The sequence below is a fragment of the Heterodontus francisci genome, chromosome 10, assembly GCF_036365525.1.
Source record: "Heterodontus francisci isolate sHetFra1 chromosome 10, sHetFra1.hap1, whole genome shotgun sequence".
Classification (NCBI taxonomy): Eukaryota; Metazoa; Chordata; class Chondrichthyes; order Heterodontiformes; family Heterodontidae; genus Heterodontus; species Heterodontus francisci.
In genome coordinates, this window is record NC_090380.1 from 37170443 (window position 1) to 37178617 (window position 8175).

At 46.1% G+C, this 8175-nt stretch overlaps 1 pseudogene; it reads right to left on the reverse strand.

The window, feature by feature from the left end:
* Positions 1 to 663: 663 nt before the first annotated feature.
* Positions 664 to 2001, reverse strand: LOC137374167 (ferritin, middle subunit-like; annotated as a pseudogene).
* Between the last annotated feature and the right edge of the window lie 6174 nt (positions 2002 to 8175).

The window sequence follows — 8175 nt, forward strand, 5'->3', positions numbered from 1 at the left end:
CCCTTCAACCCCTTCCCACCATCCCCACAGCCAATAAAAAATGTTTTCTCTGCTCCCCTCCTCCCACCCTGATATTTTCATTCCTTCCCCCTCCCAACCAGTGTCTCACCGCAGAACCCCAAACGGAGCCCAACAGCCATAAAATCAGCATGGGATAGCCACTGGGACAAGGTAAGTTGATAAGCATCTTATCTTAATTAATTTTAATATTTAAATGAAGGCAAGCAGCGGGACAGCCACACGGAGGCCTCGCTGCCGCTGGTAAAATGCGGCGGGGCCTTTTCGGCGTCGAGGGTCGTGGCGGGGCTGCTCCCACAGGTATTTTACGGGCCCCCCCCACCGCCACGAACCCCGACATCGAGGGGCTGGTAAAATTCAGTCCAATGAGTCTTCTAAGATTCAAAACCTCATAGCTTGTTTTTAATTCACAGGATATAGGTATCGCAGGCAAGGTCAGCATTTATTGCCTATCCCTAATTGCCCTTGAGAAGGTGGTAATGAGCTGACATCTTGAACCGCTTCAGTCTATGTGGGGTAGGTACACCCATTGTGCTATTAGGAAGGGAGTTCCAGGATTTTGACCCAGTGAAGGAGCGGCGATATAGTTCCAAGTCAGGATGGTGTGTGGATTGGAGGGGAACTCCAAATTCAAATAGTTAGGTAATGTGATGTCACATTAGCTACTCTCCTCTAGAGAGAGCTTGTCAAACAGGTACTCTCCCATCCCATTCTCAGGAGCTCCCAGACGCTTCAGGTTGGTGATGTCGTCCCCAAGTTGCTTGATCACCTTCACCTGCTCATCCAAATAGTGAGTCTCCAGGAAGTCACACAGATGAGGGTCAGTACAGGTGTTGGCAAGTTGATGTAGATCCAGCAAACTCTGGTTCACATTCTTTTCCAGACTGAGGGCAACTTGCATTGCCTGTAGACCATTGCTCCACTCATCCCTCTCTGGTTTCTTCACATCCTGTAGGAAGATGTGGCCTCCATGCTGATTCTGGAATTTCATCAGCTTCTCTGCATGTTCCTGCTTCTCATGGGAATGATGTTTGAAGAACTGGGAGAAGTTGTTGAGGGCGACATCATCCCGGTCAAAGAAAGACATCAAAAAAAATAAAGATAGGAAGCAGTAAGTTCCACATTAATCTGCTTGTTAACAGCAGCCTCACAATCCTGGTGGTGTTCCCATGCATCTGCTGCCCTTGTTCTTCTAGATGGTAGAGGTTGCAGGTTGGAAGGTGCTACCTGAGTAGCCTTGACCCATTGCTGCAGTGCATCTTGTAGATGGTACACACTGCTGCCACTGTGCGTCGGTGGTGGAGGGAGTGAATGTTTCAATCGGGCTGCTTTGTCCTGAATGGAGTCAGAGCTTCTTGAGTGTTCTTGGAGCTGCACCCATCCAGGCAAGTGGAGAGTATTCCATCACACTTCTGACTTGTGCCTTGTAGTTGGTGGATAGGCTTTGGGGAGTCAGGAGGTAAGTTACTCACTGCAGGATTCCTAGCCTCTGACTTGCTCTTGTAGCCACGGTATTTATATAGCTACTCCAGTTCAATTTCTGGTTAATGGTAACCCCCAGGATGTTGATAGTGGGGGATTCAGCGATTGTAATGCCGTTGAATGTCAAGGGGAGCTGGTTAGATTCTCTCTTGTTGGAGATGGTCATTGCCTGGCACTTGTGTGGCACAAATGTTATTTGCCACGTAAGTCATAGTCACCATTATTGCTACTAGCTTTCTATTCCAGATTTATTTAATTGATTGAATTTAAATTCCCCACCTCCCATGGTGAGATTTAAACTCATATCTGCAGATCACATTGATCACATGATATTCACATTGGAACACATTTCTTGGATTATTTGATAAGTGACATCATTGGGGCTCGATCTACAAATTTAAAGCAGGATTCTGCGGGTGGGTGTCCCACTTCTAAAATTCCAAAGCAGTGGGATCACAACAGATAAGTTGCCATAATTATTTCAACTTCCTACCTGCCCATTTTCCGCAAGGTAGAGTAGGTTAAAATTAGCCCTTTGTTTGTGTATGTGTTTGTCTGTCTCTCTCCATTTGTCTCACAACTATTAATAATTAGAATGTTTACAATGTCTGTCAACACAATAGGTAATAATCAGATGAGATTATTACATAGAATTTACAGCACAGAAACAGGCCATTCAGACCACCTGTTCTACTCATTTTTGGTTATCTACTAGTATGATTAAATCATCAATTTGAATCACTTAAAACATAAGTGCCCCCTTTTAAATAATAAATTCCAAATTAGAATAAAGCCACAACAACAACATATATTTATGGTTGGTAGGTAAATTGGCCATTATAAATTGCCCCTAGTATGGGTAGGTGGTAGGAAAATATAGGGACAGGTGTGGATGTGGTAGGAATATGGGATTAGTGTAGGATTAGTATAAATAGGTGGTTGATGGTCGGCACAGACTCGGTGGGCCGAAGGGCCTGTTTCAGTGCTGTATCTCTAAACTAAACTAAACTAAAATTTATATAGCGCTTTTAACATTATAAAATGTCCCAAGGCACTTTACAGGAGCATTATAAATGTTATGCACACACAAGGAGAAATTATGAACACTACAATGAACTTATGAAACAAACCCAAAACAGATAATTTTTCTATAAAACAAAAAGGAGTCGAGAGGTCACGTGACCTTATCCTCTACTGCTAATACACATGGAGGGCTGAATTTTATGCACACCCACATGCACGGGCCACCATACCGCCACGACCTAGCGCGCAGCGGCTCATTTCCATACGCAGGGCGGTTTCCACCCCCCCCATCACATGGCAGGGGCGGGATCTGCAATGCCAGCAATGGCATCACCTGCCTCTGCGCAGGCGCTGGCATCATTTTTAAAGGGCTACTAGACCTACACAGAGAGTACAAGGTTCAACTCCGGAACACCCGCTCCACTACACTGTACATAAATGTGTGACCCATTCCCAGCCCCAATAGACAGAAAAGAAATGGTAGCCCCATTACCGCCCCCAAAAACACTTAAATTGAACAGTTGACCTCTTCCACTCCCCCCCCCACCACCAATTGCACAAAGTGCAGAGGTCACCCCTTCACCGCTCCCACACTAAAATGCAGAGTTGACCCCATTTCCCTCCCCCCACGACACTAAAAATCCTACATTCCCCCCTTCCCCACCTCCATGGCACCAGCTTTCCCTGAACGGAAGATCGTGGGTAGCCGGTAAGATCACAGGGAATGCCGCTGCGATCTTCCAGTGCTCCCCCTACCCCCGCCACGGAGCCCAATGTTGGAAGCTCAATAAAATTCAGCCCAGAAATTGCAAGAATCCTGAGACAATCTTCATGTCTGGACAAGCCTTGGAGAAGGCATTAAAATGTAAATGACCTATTCTGTGTTAATGGCTACTTCTCTCAAACAAATTGGGTTAACAATGGCATTGCAGACTTAGTGACTCCAAATTCAAATGCATGAGAATGGGTGTGAAAAATCTCCACTTTGTCAAGATGCAATGAAGATGAGTTACACCCAGACCCCATTGTCTAACCTGGCCTCACCATCAGACACCTTTTATGAGAATAAGAGAGAAACTCTGGTCACATGACAGAAACCAGGTTTCTGATAGGAGCTTAATAAAAGGTATATGCTAGGCAGACAAAGCCAGAAGAGAGAGAGATCCATCGATGCCATCGAAGAGACAGGACACTGCCTAAGATTACCAGCTTTGAACTACATGTAGGCAGCGACTGGTGTTTGGCTTTGAACTCCCTACCTGAGAAATCATAGCAGTACTTCACCAGTGACCTTTGGCTGGAATATAACAACAGCAGTCTGCAACAGTGTATCCATCTTCCTAAACCTCCCAAGTCTTTCTTCAATGAACAAGGGAAAAGAATACAGGCCTGCACCATTTCAAGTCTTCATCCCGGGAAACACAACCTTACCAGAGGACTCTTGAAAACCATCAGAACTAAATGCATGTCATCTTTTAATCTCGATCTTTTCTTGTGTGAATGTATGCATTTAAGAGTGGGTGAAGTTGCATACATTTTCGGATGTTGTATAATAAACATCAACTTGCAAGAAAACCTGACAGTTGTCTGTTTCTTGACAAGCAAAACACTGAGGAGATAAAACACATTTTTTAACAGAACATTGAGAGGTGAAAAAGGGGAAACCATCCCTATCATCTCCCACCTGTCCTTAACAATAAAACAAAGTATGGCACAGAGACACAAAAGGAGATATCAGGTCAGATGACCAAAATCTTGGTCAAAGAGCTAGGTTTTAAGGAGTATCTTAAAGGAGGAAAGCAAGATGGAGAGGCAGAGTGGTGTAGGGAGGTTATTCCAGAGTTTAGGATCTAGGCAACTGAAGATGTGGCCACCGATGGTGGAGCAATTAAATCAGGGATGCACAAGAGGCCAGAATTAGAGGAGCACAGATATCTTGGAGGGTTGTAGGGCTGGAGGAGAGTAAAGAGATAGGGAGGGGCGAAGTCATGGAGGGATTCGAAATCAAAGATGAGATTTTAAAATCAAGATGTTGCTTGACCGGGAGCCAATGTAGGTCAGCAAGCACAGACCTAATGGGGGAACAGGACTTGGTGCAAGAGTTTTGGACAACCTCAAGTTTACAGAGAGTAGAATGTGGGAGACCAGCCAGGAGTGAGCTGGAATAGTAGAGGTAACAAAGGCATGAATGAGGGTTTCAGCAGCAGATGAGCTGAGGCAGGGGCAAAGCCAGGTGATGTAACAGAGGTGGAAATAGTCAGTCTTAGTGATGGCATGAATATGAGTTCAGAAGCTCATCTCAGGGTCAAATGTGACATCAAGGTTGCCACCAGACTGGCTAAATAAAAGTAACATAAACACTTATCACATTAACTTCATTAACCTCTAACCTCAGTAGTAGGCAAATTATTGGAATCTATTCTGAGGGACAGGATAAACTGTCACTCAGAAAGGCACAGGTTAACCAAGGATAGTCAGCGTGGATGGGCTTTTGACAAGGACCCACATGGCAACTGGTTAAAGAAATAAAATGCCATGGGATCCAGGGAAATGCAGCAAAGTGGATACAAAATTGGCTCAGTGACAGGAAACAAAGGGTAATTGTTGACGGGTGTTTTCGCGACATGGAGGGCTGTTTCCATGGCGTTGCGCGCGGCTTAGCACTGGGTCCCCTGCTTTTTGTGGTATATATTAATGATTCGGACATAAATGTAGGGGGCATGATCAAGCAGTTTGCAGATGACACAAAGATTGACCGTGTGGTAGATAGCGAGGAGGATAGCTGTGGGTATCAGCATAGTGGGGAAAGTCTTTGCTCGAGTCGCTCTGAACAGGCTCCAGAAGCTGGCCGAGCGCGTCTACCCTGAGGCACAGTGTGGCTTTCGTGCAGAGAGATCGACTATTGACATGCTGTTCTCCCTTCGTCAGATACAGGAGAAATGCCGTGAACAACAGATGCCCCTCTACATTGCTTTCATTGATCTCACCAAAGCCTTTGACCTCGTCAGCAGACGTGGTCTCTTCAGACTACTAGAAAAGATCGGATGTCCACCAAAGCTACTAAGTATCATCACCTCATTCCATGACAATATGAAAGGCACAATTCAACATGGTGGCTCCTCATCAGAGCCCTTTCCTATCCTGAGTGGTGTGAAACAGGGCTGTGTTCTCGCACCCACACTTTTTGGGATTTTCTTCTCCCTGCTGCTTTCACATGCGTTCAAATCCTCTGAAGAAGGAATTTTCCTCCACACAAGATCAGGGGGCAGGTTGTTCAACCTTGCCCGTCTAAGAGCGAAGTCCAAAGTACGGAAAGTCCTCATCAGAGAACTCCTCTTTGCTGACGATGCTGCTTTAACATCTCACACTGAAGAATGCCTGCAGTGTCTCATCGACAGGTTTGCGTCTGCCTGCAATGAATTTGGCCTAACCATCAGCCTCAAGAAAACAAACATCATGGGGCAGGATGTCAGAAATGCTCCATCCATCAATATTGGCGACCACGCTCTGGAAGTGGTTCAAGAGTTCACCTACCTAGGCTCAACTATCACCAGTAACCTGTCTCTAGATGCAGAAATCAACAAGCGCATGGGTAAGGCTTCCACTGCTATGTTCAGACTGGCCAAGAGAGTGTGGGAAAATGGCGCACTGACACGGAACACAAAAGTCCGAGTGTATCAGGCCTGTGTCCTCAGTACCTTGCTCTACGGCAGCGAGGCCTGGACAACGTATGCCAGCCAAGAGCGACGTCTCAATTCATTCCATCTTCGCTGCCTTCGGAGAATACTTGGCATCAGGTGGCAGGACTATATCTCCAACACAGAAGTCCTTGAAGCGGCCAACATCCCCAGCTTATACACACTACTGAGTCAGCGGCGCTTGAGATGGCTTGGCCATGTGAGCCGCATGGAAGATGGCAGGATCCCCAAAGACACATTGTACAGCGAGCTCGCCACTGGTATCAGACCCACCGGCCGTCCATGTCTCCGTTATAAAGACGTCTGCAAACGCGACATGAAATCGTGTGACATTGATCACAAGTCGTGGGAGTCAGTTGCCAGCATTCGCCAGAGCTGGCGGGCAGCCATAAAGACAGGGCTAAATTGTGGCGAGTCGAAGAGACTTAGTAGTTGGCAGGAAAAAAGACAGAGGCGCAAGGGGAGAGCCAACTGTGCAACAGCCCCAACAAACAAATTTCTCTGCAGCACCTGTGGAAGAGCCTGTTACTCCAGAATTGGCCTTTATAGCCACTCCAGGCGCTGCTTCACAAACCACTGACCACCTCCAGGCGCGTATCCATTGTCTCTCGAGATAAGGAGGCCCAAAAGATATTAATGATTCGGACATAAATGTAGGGGGCATGATCAAGCAGTTTGCAGATGACACAAAGATTGACCGTGTGGTAGATAGCGAGGAGGATAGCTGTGGGTTGCAGGAAGATATTGATGGTCTGGTGAGATAGGCAGAAAAGTGGCAAATGGAACTTAACCTGGAGAAATGTGAGGTGATGCTTTTGGCGAGGTCAAACAAGGCAAAGGAATACACAATTAATGGGAAAATACTGAGAAGTGCAGGGGAAGTGAGGGACCTTGGAGTGAACGTCCACAGATCCCTGAAGGTAGCAGGACAGGTCAATAAGGTGGTTAAGAAGGCATATGGAATTCTTTCCTTTATTTGCTGAGGTATAGAATATAAGAGCAGGGAGGTTATGATGGATATATTATTGGTTAGGCCACAACTTGAGAATTATCTCCAAATTTGCAATTGACACAAAACTGGTGGGAGGGTGAGTTGTGAGGAGGATGCAGAGAGGCTTCAGAGTGATTTGGACAAGTTGAGTGAGTGGGCTAATGCATGGCAGATGCAGTATAATGTGGATAAATGTGAGGTTATCCACTTTGGTAGCAAAAACAGGACGGCAGATTATCTGAACAGCTATAAACTGAGAGAGGGGAATATGCAACAAAACCTGGGTGTTCTCGTACACCAGTCGCTAAAGGTAAGCATGCAGGTGCAACAGGCAGTAAAAAAGGCAAATGGTATGTTGGCCTTCATAGCAAGAGGATTCGAGTACAGGAGCAGGGATGTCTTGCTGCAATTATACAGGGCCTTGGTGAGGCCACACCTGGAATATTGTGTGCAGTTTTGGTCTCCTTATCTGAGGAAGGATGTTCTTGCTATAGAGGGAGTGCAGCGAAGGTTTACCAGACTGATTCCTGGGATGGTGGGACTGACGTATGAGGAGAGATTGAGTCGGTTAGGATTATATTCACTGGAGTTCAGAAGACTGAGGAGGGATCTCATAGAAACCTATAAAATTCTAACAGGACTTGACAGGGTAGATGCAGGAAGGATGTTCCCGATGGTGGAGGAGTTCTGAACTAGGGGTGATAGTCTAAGGATACGGGTAAACCTTTCAGGACTAAGATGAGGAGAAATTTCTTCACCCAGAGAGTGGTGAACCTGTGGAATTCGCTACCACAAAAAGCAGTTGAGACCAAAACATTGTATGTTTTCAAGAAGGAGTTAGATATAGCTCTTGGGTCTAAAGGGATCAAAGGATATGGGGAGAAAGCAGGAACAGGTTACTGAGTTGGATACTCAGCCATGATCATAATGAATGGCGAAGCAGGCTTGAAGGGCCGAATGGCC